Raw genomic sequence first — 15,125 nt, forward strand, 5'->3', positions numbered from 1 at the left:
ATCAACAACGTTGGAACTGCAGAGGTTATTTCTTTATCACTCATACCGTGTGACTGACCAAGTGTCTATGGAGCTTTTTGTTGTGGTGAGATGAAAGCAGGAAATCCAGAACACAGTGCTAAGAATAAAGTCAGTTTAGAAGAGTGGCAGAGTCTGTTTTGGGGGACTACTGACAAATATACCACAATGTTCCTTGGGTTGGCAGAAATTGGAAATTTTCTACCTTAAATTCCAGTCAAATTCACACTAAAAAGCTATGGACAGCTCTATAATAAACTTGTTGACCTAGGAAATTTTGTAGAATATAGGCTTGGAAACAAATGATGATACTAGCAGGAGCATTTTTTTTAAATCTATTTATCTATTTATTTATTTTAAACTTATGAACTTACAAAGAATTAGATCTCTAAAATATTTATTTTACTTTTATGTATGTGTACGCATGTACTCGTGGCCACAGAGGCCAGAGGATGGCATTAGATTTCCTGGAGCTGGAGTTACCAGTGATTGTTTGTCATCATTTGTGGTTTCTGGGAACTGAACTCTTAAGTACTAATCCATGTTTCTACCCTCAGTACTGGATTTCATTATGAAAATTTGTAAGCAAACTTTATTTTTGTTGTTTTTTCCCTTTCCTTCTGTTGCATTCCTGCTCTTCCCGTATATTCCCCCACGCCAGTACCTGCTTGCCACTTTACATTAATGCGACCCCTGTGTCCTCTCTGACTTTCTTGACAATCTTGCTCCCCCTCATGGTTTTCTGTCTAGTTTCATAGTCCACTCTCACAGCCACTTATTTACATAAAAAATGAAAAGTTTGGGTCAGAATCTGAGAGAGAACATGCCATGCAAAGTTTGTGTTCTTAAGAACTGAATTTCTTCACTTAATATTACAAAGCCCTGTGGGTATATGCCCAGGCGTGATCAAACTGAGGCATACTAATTTATACTACAACAATGAATAAGAATCTCTATGTGTGAGGCAAAATGAACTCTCAAAGTCATTTCTTTTCATTTGTTTGTTTTGTTTTGTTGTTTTTGTTTTTTAAATGTCATTTGACTTACTTTTTTATTAATTAATTTTTTTCACTTATTTTACATCCTGACCACAGTCTCCCCTCCCTCCTCTCCTCTCCCCATCTCCCCTTGCCTCCCTTCAGCCTCCACCATCCATTCCTCCTCTGTTTCTGTTCTGGGTGGGGATTGGAGGAACTAGGAATCCAGTTGGGAGGATTGGGTGTGGGATGGAGGGGGAAGTAATAAAAGAGATGTCTGATGTGGGAGGTGCATTTTGGGGTCAGGGAGAAACCTGGTGCTAGGGAAACTCCCAGAAATCCAAAAGGACGACACCAGCTAAGACTCCTAGAATAGTGGAAGGGTATCTGAACTGGTCATCTGCTGTAATCAAATTGGTGACCATCCTATTTTGTAATCATAAAGCCTTCATCCAGTAACTGATTGTAACAAATGCAGAGATCTCAAAGTAGTTTTAATTCACATTTATATATACTTGTTGGCTTTCTGTGTTTCTCCCATTGAGAACTCTGCCCATTTCCTTACCCCATTGACTGACTGACAGGCAACCCTTGCTCAGATCACTTCCTGGTCTGCTTGCATCTTCTCTCTCCACAACATCACTTTCTGCATTTTTAAAAGTCTTTACTTCAACTCCACCTAGATATCCAGAGAGCCCTGCAAATCCACTTGGGCAGTCTTAATCCCATGCCTGGTTCCTGCTTCTAATTGTCTAAGCTCATGCAATCACAAACAGTATTTTCTTGATGAACTACACACACTACAGGTGTCTTCTCTTATCTCTAAATCTTTATCAATATTGGCTCTCAACATTTAGGTCCTTGTATGTAGATTCCATTTCTGCTTTTCAGTGCCACTGAAAAGCTTCATTATTCATCATGTGGGCCTTTGGAACACATCTCGGCAGTTATTACTTCCTGCCACTCTCCTCACCTCAGAAGACTATACTTAGTATTCCTGGGCTAATTTCTACGTATAAATCCGATTCATCCTTTCCTTAAGAACAATCAGATCCCCAAGATCTTGGGATTAAATTTAAATACTTAATTTCAGAATTTGAATTCAAGGATGACAACAGTGTTTCCTTGCCAGGTGAAAACTGTCTGGTCATGCTCCCTGACCACCCCTTCCCCCATAACAAGGGCGTCTGTCTCGGGGAACTGAGCTCCCTTCTGCAGGGTGTCTCACACTCGTCCTTGTTGTTCTTGCTACTTTACTTCCCAATTTGATGCAGCTTTGTCTCAAGCATTCAAAGTGACTCAAAACGTCTGTGCTTTCGGGCATCCATTCTTATTTCTCTCAGTAGAAAAATTACTACCTGCGTACAAGCAGAAACTATTTTTCTGTTGCTCAATCACTGCTGGTATGATCAAAATTGATACTGATATCATCTCATATAGTGAAAACAGAAATACAAAAGGATATTTAATATTAGAATAAGCATGTCAAACTTTGCAGTGAGTACAGACAAGTGGACTGTTTGTTTTTGTTTTGAGACATGATCAGGTCAGTCTCAAATTCACCGTGCAGCTTGGTTGGTTGTGAATTCACAGTGTGGCTACCACAGCTAAGTAAGCACTAAGACAGGACATGTTTGAACTTTGCTCAGTTTTCTACTTTCAAACTCCACAAAATAGTGTTAAATCCCAGGGGGAAACAAATGTGTCACCCACCACTTTGTTCTGCATGGAGTGTTGTGTTCAGACTGTAGAGCTGGGATGCTTTAGGATGATTTATTGGGATAAGTTAAAGTACAGTAACCTAAAATTTCGGGGAATTTCCTAATTATTCTGGGGCTAATTGAACCTATAATGTCACTATTGCCAATGTTTTAATTTAATGTTTATTGCCAATAGTTTAAATCAACTTAAACTATTGAGAAAAAAACAGTATTTTTCATCATTTTGAGAATACATATTCTGCATTCATAACAAAAAGATAATATTGATTTTGGATACAATCATATACACAGGGCTGCTAAGGATTATAGAAATCTTTTGTTCTACTTGTTTTCCTATGACTCTCATGAAAATGTGAAACTGTGTTTTATTATTCTCAAATCATTTATGGAATCCTACATAAATTTTAGACTGGATCTCTGCCTGACACAGCAGACAGATCAAGGGTGTATTTCCTTGTAAATTGCAATCCAGATCTTTGTGTCACAAGTTTTCCAGTTTATGAGAATATTAACCATAAAATAATGGTTCTCTGGTCTTTACATTTCAACGCAGGGGAAAATTTGAGCTGAGGAAAAGGAAGCTTAATTAAGATGGACCTCAGATGGAATTTCAAAATATACTTAGACACCAGACATAGTTACAGGGTGGAAAGTAACAGTCTATGAAACCTTAAGGAAATAGGGTATCACTCAGGTTGCATCTTAGCTTAAAGCATCTTAGAACAAAGGCCACATATTTTTTTAAATGTAACCTTTTAATTGAGTTTTTGGGAATTTCCCATCATGCACCCTAATCCCATTCATTTCCCAGTCCCTTCATATGCACCCTTCACCCTTGCAGCATGCCCCTAAAAGAAAATTAAAAATTAAAATATTAATTAAAAAAACACAGATTTTGCTCCTCCGTCTTTCCCACCACTCCATCACCCCCTTTCTTCTTAGTGGCATTGGAAGCTGTGGGGTGTCACACAGTGTACTCGTTTTGTCCAAACAGCTCTACATGCAAGTGATCATTGTCATGAGTTGTTGGTTTAGCTTGAGGACTCTGGCTTTTGGTACTGGACCCTCACTGAAACTCCTCTTGGTTCCTCAGGACCAGCCCCTTTGCCCTCTCTAGCAGGTCATTGATGGGGTAGATGTTGGGGTGGGTTAACTCAGAGCACTGGATGTGGGCCTGGGTAGTAGCTGAAGTGGTCATGCTGGGCTTCCTCTGGAACCACAATCCTCACGCGAAGGGCAGAGCCAGTTCTTCTGTGCCCCTGCCATTTGGAGTCAGCTCTCATTGGGCCTGGGCAATCAGAGCCAGCTCTCGCTCTGCAGCAGCCAGCAAGGAGCAGTGTTAGGTCTCCTAGGACCAGTGAAGGGTGGGGCTGGCTTAGCATGGTCTTTGCATTTCAACACACATGGTTCTCAAAATATTTAATGAATCTCCTTCCAGTATGATCCATTCCTGATTACATTGCAGTTGATAAACAAGTTCATTAGTTCTCTGAACTCCTAAGATGTAAGAAAGGCAAAACTGATGAAGAGTAATGGTTAAGAATTATGCAGTAGTGACAACATGTAGGAAAACTAGGGGTGGGCTGCTGTGGAACAATCCTTGTCCACTGTGAATCTGCATTACTCTCATTGGTTAATAGAGAGCTGACTGGCTTACAGTTGTCTAGGATCGAGGGTATATTTCCTAGTAAATTGCAATTTAGAGCTTTGTGTCACAAGTTTTCCAGTTTAGGAAACCACACTAGGAGGATGCTGGGAAGAGGAAGGGAGGAGTTTGAGAAGTCTGAAGGAGATACCATGAGATGCAGAGCAAGCAGGTTGGGAAGTACATACATGAGGTAAATGAGACTCATAGCTGTGGTGGTAATCTAATTGTATTGAAATATTATTTTGATTTGTACTGAAATATTAATTTGATTGTATGTTAATAAATAAAGTTGTCTGGGGGTCAGAGCTATTAGAGCCATAGCAAGAGTGTGGCGGTGGTGGCACACGCCTTTAATCCCATAGATATCTGTGTGTTCAGGGTCAGAGCTATTAAAGCCATAGCAAGAGTGTGGCGGTGGTGGCACACGCCTTTAATCCCATAAGATCTCTGTGTGTTCAGGGATACAGCCAGCATTGGAGACATATGCCTTTAAGACCTAGGGGGCTGTACATTCAGACAGTGACGAGGCAGTCATGTGTTTGGGTTTACAACCAATGAGACGGCAGAACAACATACTTTAAAAATACGAACCGACAGGAAGTAGGTCTCTTTTCGCGAAGCTGGGACAGCAGGAGGAAGGGTGAGATTTTAGCTCTGAGCTCTGACCTCTTGGCTTTCTCTTTTACATTGTTTCTGTGTTTCTTATTTAATAAGACGGTTGGTTACATCTACATCTGGCGCCCAACGTGACAAGAATCCATTAAAAACTGCTTGGCTTGGCGGCAGGTCCGCTTTCCCGCAAGGGCGGCAGGCGGCCCGTGGCGGCGGCGGCGGCGGCAGCGGCGGCACACGGCGGCCGGCGGCGATCGGCTTCTTAGTCCGAGCTGCTGGCGTCCTAGTCCGGGTAGCAACTTCTAGCCCGGGCCTAGGTCTGTGAGCAGCTTGCCTAAAGCCGGTGCTACAAACAACTCAGACCTGCCCTGCCGAACAGGGCCCTGCCTGTAAAGCCAACGCACGTGGTCGGAGCTTAAGGAAGCCAGACCAAAGCCTTGACTCGGCACAAGAGGGAACACGTGGCTGCATTTAAGCTTTAGCCGGCTACGCTTTCTTGTGCGTTCTCTCTTTCCCCTCTCTCTCTCTCTCTCTCTCTCTCTCTCTCTCTCTCTCTCTCTCTCTCTGGATTTACACCTGGGACACTAGGTGGCTGCTTTGAAAATCCCCTCGGATTTCTACTGTTCTACGCAGATTTGGTAAGTCATAATATATCAGATATTTTAAAGGAAACTATCTAAAAGAGAATTTTTTTCCACATTAAAAAACAAATGGGTTTTATGTGTACATTGGAAGAAAATTGGTTTTTGTTCGAAATTTTAGGCAGTCTGGCAATGGAACAACTATATAATATTAGTATTGGTGGAATTATGCACCTCATCACTATAATAATCCACATTTTAATATTTAAAAAGATAGTCAATTTAAGTGCCAGGATAACAGCGTTAGAAGAACTTGTTAAACCTGTAAAAATTCAGACAGAAGAAATTAACAGTGAAGTTGTTTCAAGTCGGGATCATAAGGTTGCAGAAAGAAAGCCTGTTTTCACACAGTCACCCTTAATTTATCCTGTAACAGTACAGCAGATGCCTGATCAAATGGCTACACAAAATACTTGGGCTCCAATTGAAATGTTGGATTTAAAAAGGTTTAAGGAGGCAATAGTATCTTATGGCATGCATTCCCCATATGTAAAGCAAATGTTAAACACTTGGTCAACATATAATAGGATAGTACCACAGGACTGGCGGGACCTCGCACAAGGTGTTCTGGAACCCAGCCAGAGACTTCAATTTCTGACTTGGTTTAAGGAGGAGGCTAAAAACATAGAAAAACAATGGAGGGATAAAGGAGTACAAGTTTGCCAGGATCAGCTTATGGGCGAAGGCCAATATGCTTCAACACAAGCACAATGTTTATATGATGTCCAAACCCTAATTTTATGTCGAACGGCAGCCTTGAATGCATGGGACAAAGTTGAGGAACCAGGAAAAAAATCTGAGTCATTTACAAAGGTGAAGCAAGGCCCAAAAGAGTCTTTTACAGATTTTTTACAAAGACTGGCTTCAGCAGTAAAGAGAACGGTCTCGGATTCAGAAGCTGGTAAGGCAATAATTGAATCTTTGGCCTTTGAGAATGCGAATGCAGCATGCAAAAGAATAATCAGGCCATTAAGGGCAAGATCTGCACCTATGGAAGATTGGATTAGAGAAACAATTAATGTTGAAGCTGATGAGCATGATGATACATGGGTAGGAGAAGTAATTTCAAAAGGTTTGAGGAGTGTTAGATGTTTTGGATGTGGAAAGCAAGGACATTTGAAAAGGGACTGTAGACAGGTCATTCCCAGAAACAATGTTTCTTCAAGGAACAATGGCAACAGAATGCCCCTTCCTTCTGGAGTATGCAGAAGGTGTGGTAAGGGAAAACACTGGACCAACGAATGTAGATCAACAAAGGACAGACAGGGTAATCCTTTGCCTCAGTCTTCGGGAAACTCCCAGAGGGGCCTCAGGCAGGCCCCCAGTGCAAATCCAGTTCAAACCTTTCCGGCAGCCGTAGAGGAAATGCCTGCTCTGGAGAGCGATTAAATAACCAAATGCCTATTGGAATAAATCACGCTGGTCAGAATGATGAAACAGAGAGAATAGAAAATTCAGGAGAAAACATAAAGAAAATTTTTTGGCAAACTTCTATTAATGAACAAAGACCAAAATTAACAATAAAAATAAATGGTGTTTTGTTGTCTGGTCTGGTAGACACAGGTGCGGACGTTACCATAATTGCACCAGAATTTTGGCATCCAACTTGGCCTCTTCAGGAGGTAAACGTTCAACTGTTAGGAATTGGGACATTATCTCAGGTGAAACAGAGTGCAAGATGGCTTGAATGTATAGGTCCAGAAGGACAGAGAGGAAAATTAAAACCATATGTGGCTAACATAACTATGAACCTGTGGGGTCGAGACTTGTTGCAACAATGGAATACTCAGATTAACATCCCTCCAATCTCAGAAACAAATCATAAACTAGCACATGTTACTGAGAGAAATATTAGAAGATATTGTTCTAATGAGTGGTCACCAGCCATCCATATTATACAAGAACAGGGCACAATAACTGATGATCTTCCAAAGACACCAACAGCTCTACCTTTAAAATGGTTAACAGACAAGCCTGTATGGGTCCAGCAATGGCCTTTAACAACAGAGAAACTCCAGGCTTTAGAAGAGCTGGTAGAAGAACAGTTAAATGCTCAGCATATTGAAGAATCAACCAGCCCTTGGAATTCTCCTGTATTTGTTATTAAAAAGAAATCTGGTAAATGGAGAATGGTAACAGACCTTAGGGCAATTAACAAAGTAATTCAGCCAATGGGTTCTCTACAATCTGGGATGCCTTTGCCTACTCTGTTACCAAAAGGATGGCCTCTCATAGTTATTGATTTAAAAGACTGTTTCTTTTCAATACCCTTACAAGAAAAAGACAGAGAAAGATTTGCTTTTACAGTGCCTACTTATAATAATTCTCAACCAGTTAAAAGATTTCAATGGAGGGTCCTCCCACAGGGAATGTTGAATAGCCCAACTCTGTGCCAATATTTTGTACAACAGCCATTGGAAGTGATACGTAAAAAATTTCCTAAATCTATAATTTATCATTATATGGACGATATTTTACTAGCTGACTCAAATGCAGATACTTTAGAAATAATGTTTGAAGAAGTAAAGAAAATTTTGCCTCGCTGGGGATTACAAATTGCTCCTGAAAAGATACAAAGAGGAGATTCTATTAATTATTTAGGATATAAAATAGAGCTACAAAAAATTAGACCCCAAAAGGTGCAAATTCGGAGAGATAGACTACAGACTCTTAATGACTTTCAAAGATTATTTGGAGATATTTCTCATCTACGAACTATTGTTGGGGTAAAAAATGATGAACTGACTAATTTGTTCAAAACCTTAGAAGGTGACAAGGACTTAAATAGTCCAAGAGAATTATCACCTGAAGCTGAGAAAGAATTAGCCTTGGTAGAAAAGAAAGTGCATGAAGGACACGTGAATCGTATTGATCCAAAGCTGGATTGCATTTTGGTTATCTTACCTTCTAGGCGTTCTCCTACTGGAATATTAATGCAGAGGGAAGATATTATATTGGAATGGATATTTTTACCAAATAAACCAAATAAAAAATTAAAAACTTATGTGGAAAAAATCTCTGACTTGATTTACAAAGGAAAACTGAGACTTCGTCAATTAGCAGGCATAGACCCAGCAGAAATTGTCGTACCATTAACTAAGGAGGACATTGAAAAATTATGGACAGAAAGTGAACCTTGGCAAAGAGCTTGCAGTAATTTTTTGGGAGAAATTAACAGCAAATATCCCAAAAGCAATAGAATTGATCTTATAAAGAGAGCTGATTGGATCTTGCCTCGAATTGTACGGCAAAAACCCATATCTGGAGTTCGTACATTTTATACAGATGCCAACAAAGAAGGAAAGGCAGGTTACAAATCAGAAAATTTAAGTAAAGTGGTTCAAAGTCCGTATAATTCAGTTCAAAAATCAGAATTGTATGCTATTCTGTTGGTATTAATGGATTTTTCAGAACCTCTCAACATAGTAACTGACTCTCAGTATGCTGAAAGAGTGGTGTTACATATTGAGACTGCAGAATTTATCCCTGATGCTTCAGAATTAACTTCACTATTTATTCAATTACAAGATACAATCAGGAAAAGGAATCATCCTTTATATATAACTCACATTCGATCCCATACTGGTCTGCCAGGCCCTCTAGCACAAGGCAATGATGAAATTGATAAATTATTGATAGGAAATGTGCTGGAGGCCTCAGAATTTCATAAAAAACATCACGTTAATAGTAAAGGTTTAAAAAAGGATTTTTCCATAACCTGGCAACAAGCAAAAGAAATAATAAAGAAATGTCCTACTTGTTCCTTCTACAATCAGACGCCATTACCAGCAGGATGTAACCCAAAGGGTACTCAGAGAAATGAAATCTGGCAGATGGACGTGTTTCACTTTGCAGAATTTGGAAAATTGAAATATGTACACCACACTATCGATACTTATTCAGGATTTCAATGGGCAACTGCTTTGAGTTCTGAAAAAGCTGATTCTGTAATCACTCATTTGCTAGAAGTTATGGCCATCATGGGTATACCTGCACAAATCAAAACTGACAATGCTCCATCATATGTCTCTGTTAAAATGAAACAGTTTTTTGCTTATTACAATATAAAGCATATTACAGGCATACCACATAATCCTACAGGTCAAGCAGTTATAGAAAGATCAAACAGAACTCTAAAGGATATGCTAAATAAACAGAAATGGGTAACAAAAACCCCCAGAAATAGACTGCATAATGCTCTTCTAACTTTGAATTTTCTGAATGCCAATGAGAAAGGAACAACAGCTGCAGAGAGACATTGGATAATAGAAAAAACTACAGAATTAAATCAGCCTATATACTTTAAGGATGTGCTGACCTCAGAATGGAAACCAGGGTATGTATTACATTGGGGACGTGGTTTTGCTTTTGTTTCTACAGGAGAAGATAAGCTGTGGGTACCATCAAAATTGATAAAGGTTCGATTTGAACAAGAGAGACCTCTTAATTAGAGGAGGTGATAGTTCATCAACCAGCATGAACATCCAATTTAATCTAACTTGTATCAATAACACATGCCTTTTCATTTAATCAGATAATAACTTGTCAAAAGGAAACATCCCCAAAATTAGTCTTGGGGAAAGGTTTTTGTTTTTGTCTTTTAGGAGAATGAAGGTTAAGGAATCTGAAGAACACTGGACAAATGAGACAACTGAAGAAAAGGGACAAATCATCTATCCCAAGAAACAGAGTGAAACGGTGTATGGGTATATATTATCTAAAAAAATTTTATGTCTTCCTAAATGTTTGTTTCTGCTTTTCTCTAAAGATTTAACACTATTGGTCTTCTAACAGTCCCAGTTCAATTAAAATTTAAAGCTGACTTTGGAGTTGGAGAATTGCTGTGGGATGTTCTGTATGTCCTGTGGGAGCCCATTCTTGGGTTCTTTGTGGCGTTACCCAGCAGGTCCGTATAGAGGATGATTAGGACCATGGGCCTGAGTGCAGGTGTTTGAGATGGTCTGCACTTGGCTGTGCTGGGGGATGGTCTGTATGTCAAGTTGCTCTGATTGGTTAATAAATAAAACCTGATCGGCCGTGGCTAGGCAGGAAAGATAAGCGGGACTAACAGAGAGGAGATATAAAAGGACAGAAAGGCAGAAGGAGACGCTGCAGCAGCCGCCATGACCAGAGAGGCTGCAGCCGCCGCCATGACCAGAGACACTGCAGCCGCTGCCATGACCAGCAGCATGTGAAGACGCCAGTAAGCCACCAGCCACATGGCAAGGTATAGATGTATGGAAACGGATCAATTTAAGATAAAAGCACAGTTAGCAAGATAAGGACAGTTGGCAAGAGGCCTGCCACGGCCATACGGTTTGAAAGCAATATAAGTGTCTGTGTTTACTTGGTTGGGTCTGAGCGGCTGTGGGACTGGCGGGTGACAGAGGTTTGTCCTGACTGTGGGCAAGGCAGGAAAATTCAAGCTACATTTTGGCGCCCGAACGTGGGGCTAAAGAAAAAAAGGGCTAAAGAAAAAAAGGGAAGAAAAAAAAAGGGACTAAAGAAAAAGGACAAATGAACAGGGATAAAGGCCGGTGTTATGAAAAAAAATAAATAAATACTAAAGACAAAGTCCCTTAACCAAGAGGCGCTCCAATAAAGTGTGATCTGAGAAGAATCCTCGCATGGTGGTAAAGAGGATTCAGAACTCAACACATGGAGCGGTGACGTCGGTAAGTTCTCCAGGAACGGTGACGTCGGTAAACGCCCCACAGTTCCTAATTCTCTCTCTCAAATGAGCGGCAGCCGCCGGTTTGAGTTACTGGCGGGTTCCTGGGGCTTGGAAGAGAGAGGAAAAGGAACATAGACAGTTATATAAAGAAATAGAAAGTTTAAAAAAATAAAGTCGTTAAAGAGAAAGTAAAAAGTAATATAAAAAATAAGCCATGTAAAGATGGATATCACACAGAGTTTGGATTATATTGTCTTTGGGATTTTTAACTGCAGAAAAACATTTGATTGTAAAAGATGTTGAGTTAAACCAATATGTATATATTAAAGATATCTTGACTTTAAAATTTGGATATAAGGATGTGTTATTTTGGAAAGGAGACTCTGTTTTTATCTCTACAGAAAGCCAGAGGCTATGGATTTTTTCCAGATTGAGATACATCAGGTTTGACCAGCCAAGACCACCTGAAAGGTCTCCGATGACACCATGGCCCAGATGATCCAGCATCCAGAGTCGTTTCGGGGCAACTGGCTCAGACGATACGGTCTCACGGACTACTCCATGATCCTAAAATTTTCTTTGCATCCCCATAAGATACAGCGCCCCCCTCCAGCAGGAAGTAGTTAAGAGAAGCTACGCCCAAATTCCCAAATATACCAAGCTGACTTTGGAGATGTGTAAAAGTTAAAACCTTCCTTTTTAAAAAAAAAAGAAAAGGGGAGGTGCTGTGGGATGTTCTGTATGTCCTGTGGGAGCCCATTCTTGGGTTCTTTGTGGCGTTACCCAGCAGGTCCGTATAGAGGATGATTAGGACCATGGGCCTGAGTGCAGGTGTTTGAGATGGTCTGCACTTGGCTGTGCTGGGGGATGGTCTGTATGTCAAGTTGCTCTGATTGGTTAATAAATAAAACCTGATCGGCCGTGGCTAGGCAGGAAAGATAAGCGGGACTAACAGAGAGGAGATATAAAAGGACAGAAAGGCAGAAGGAGACGCTGCAGCAGCCGCCATGACCAGAGAGGCTGCAGCCGCCGCCATGACCAGAGACACTGCAGCCGCTGCCATGACCAGCAGCATGTGAAGACGCCAGTAAGCCACCAGCCACATGGCAAGGTATAGATGTATGGAAACGGATCAATTTAAGATAAAAGCACAGTTAGCAAGATAAGGACAGTTGGCAAGAGGCCTGCCACGGCCATACGGTTTGAAAGCAATATAAGTGTCTGTGTTTACTTGGTTGGGTCTGAGCGGCTGTGGGACTGGCGGGTGACAGAGGTTTGTCCTGACTGTGGGCAAGGCAGGAAAATTCAAGCTACAGAGAATGGCTCTCTCCTTCTTTAAAATCAAGCATGTTGTTAAAAGGAAAATGCAAACTCCCTGTATCATGCCAGAATAAGAGCCATTTCTGCTATGGTACAGGACAAAAGCAAAATTAATTAAGGGACTATTCTATTACTAATCTCAACTCTTTGATTCTATTCTGATTCTTTAAACTGTTCTCAAAGTATAAATTTTATATCAAAATTTACAAGATTAATATATATATATATATATACATTTTAAACTTTGTTAAGATATGAATGGTCACATAGAGTACTAACTAATTCTAGAAAAAAGGCTAGCTGCATATATATGTTTTTGTGTTCGAGTCTCTCATCAGTTTTCTGCAGGAAATCATGGCCAGGCCTAACATCAACTGAAGTCTCCAGAAAGAAGATGGGGCCCCACAACAACAACAATTCCACGTGGACAATAATAATATCATTAAGCTGACAAACATCATCCATAGATCAGCTTTGAACTACAAGGTGCTCAGAGCAATTTTGAGATGACTAGCTGAGATGATCCAGTCTCAAAGACTACTTGAATAAGGACTTGAAATAAACCCTGAACTTTGGCATTATACACAGACTGGATAATGAAGGATATAGTTACCTCTCCTAGAATTTGACAATTAACCTAAAATTTTTCTTTCAGGATAAAGAAAACTTCGCCCATACCCAGCAGGAAGCAATTTTAAGAATACGACGCCCACATTCCCAAAGAGGTGGTGTGGGGCGGGTGGTTTTTTGGTCTTTTTAATGGGTTTTGGGTCTGGGATAATTTTCAGTATTTAGGGGGGTTGGTTACAAGTTATTGTCAAGGGTTAGGAAAAAGGCTAAGCAAAGGAGATTAGATTTAAAGTTCTTGTTTAAAAAAAAAAAAGGAGAAAGAAAGAAAAGAAAAAGACAATTACTAGTTTTAAATACTTTACATTGGATTGAATTGTTTTATATTGTACACAAATTTGAAACTGATATTGTTAGAAAATGCTATATGTATATTTCTAATTGTATTTATTCCATCCATTTAACAATGTAATGCAAATTTCTGATCCTTGAATGTTATTATTATCAACTATTAGGATATAAAGAAATGAAAGCTAGTAGTTAGACATTATCATAGAACTTGTAGTCATATTAGATATGTTTTAAAAATTGAGCAGAGATGTTTTAGACAGGTCATCTTCAAACCCTTCAGAGATCTACAGAATATGGCATTTAAAATGTTTTAATAACTTAGAAAATTTTTCTTTTTTGAGACATGTCGGCTCCTGGCAGTACCAATCTACTTTAGAGAAAATATGGGCATTGAAGAAACTGCATATGGAGTCAACTTTCATTCTGGCAAAAGTTAGCCACTGGACAACAAAGTATCCTCGAATCAACAGGACAAAATGGACAGACAGATCACGAAACAAGGGACTACTGATTCTTGCCAAAACAAGTGTGGTTATGGCTTTATCAAAAAGCATCTTCTGAGGCCAGGACAATATGGCCCCATCCCTGAAGTGGCCTTCGCATCCGGAAAAGGTACAGTGCCCTTTTCTTCGAAGGCAGCTTAACAGGCAGAGGGCCGATGGATTCTGTTGTACAATGGAACAGCAGCTGAAAGCTCATGCCTCTCAAAAGTAGACTGGCATTTAATAGAGGGATGTGGAGAAGAAGGGGATGCTGAGATGAAGCCATATATACACAGCCAAGAAGAATGGACAGCTGAATTAAAAAACTGTCAACAATTTCCAGAATTTAAAATCCTGAATCATGACAGGACACTAGTGGAATTCAGGTGTTTCTGGTACGTGGACTGCTCTCACCCAATGTGAGGTTGAACTGTTGACCTTGTGTACATCCTACTTCACAAATGAGTCTGTCAGATACACTAAGCCTATAGGCTGAAGATGATGCCCCAACACTACGGAGAAACCTCAGGTGACTGCCCAGGCAGCTGGCTGTTTCTGTCAACTCACAAAATTTTTTGGAAGTTGCTTGCATGCACTTCCTGTTTTTATTTTTTTTAGCTAATATTATTCCCTTCTTGGGTCTCTGAGGGAGTTGAAGATTAGTTAGTTATGGTTGAAGATTAGTTAGTTATAGTTGAACATTAATTAGGATAGAAAGTACATTAGATACATCTTGGAATTACCAAAATAGGATAGATAATGGAATTATTTTCTCTGATTCGTCAAATACCTGTTTAGGTATTTATTACTTGTATATATTGTATATAGTTATTGTACTTTTGTATATAGTTTTTCTTTTGTTAGTCATAACCTTTTGCTTTTTTTTCTTTTTATTAAAATAGAAAAGGGGAAATGTGGTGGTAATCTAATTGTATTGAAATATTATTTTGATTTGTACTGAAATATTAATTTGATTGTATGTTAATAAATAAAGTTGTCTGGGGGTCAGAGCTATTAGAGCCATAGCAAGAGTGTGGCGGTGGTGGCACACGCCTTTAATCCCATAGATATCTGTGTGTTCAGGGTCAGAGCTATTAAAGCCATAGCAAGAGTG

Source organism: Peromyscus maniculatus, chromosome 6, assembly GCF_049852395.1.
Source record: "Peromyscus maniculatus bairdii isolate BWxNUB_F1_BW_parent chromosome 6, HU_Pman_BW_mat_3.1, whole genome shotgun sequence".
Lineage (NCBI taxonomy): Eukaryota > Metazoa > Chordata > Mammalia > Rodentia > Cricetidae > Peromyscus > Peromyscus maniculatus.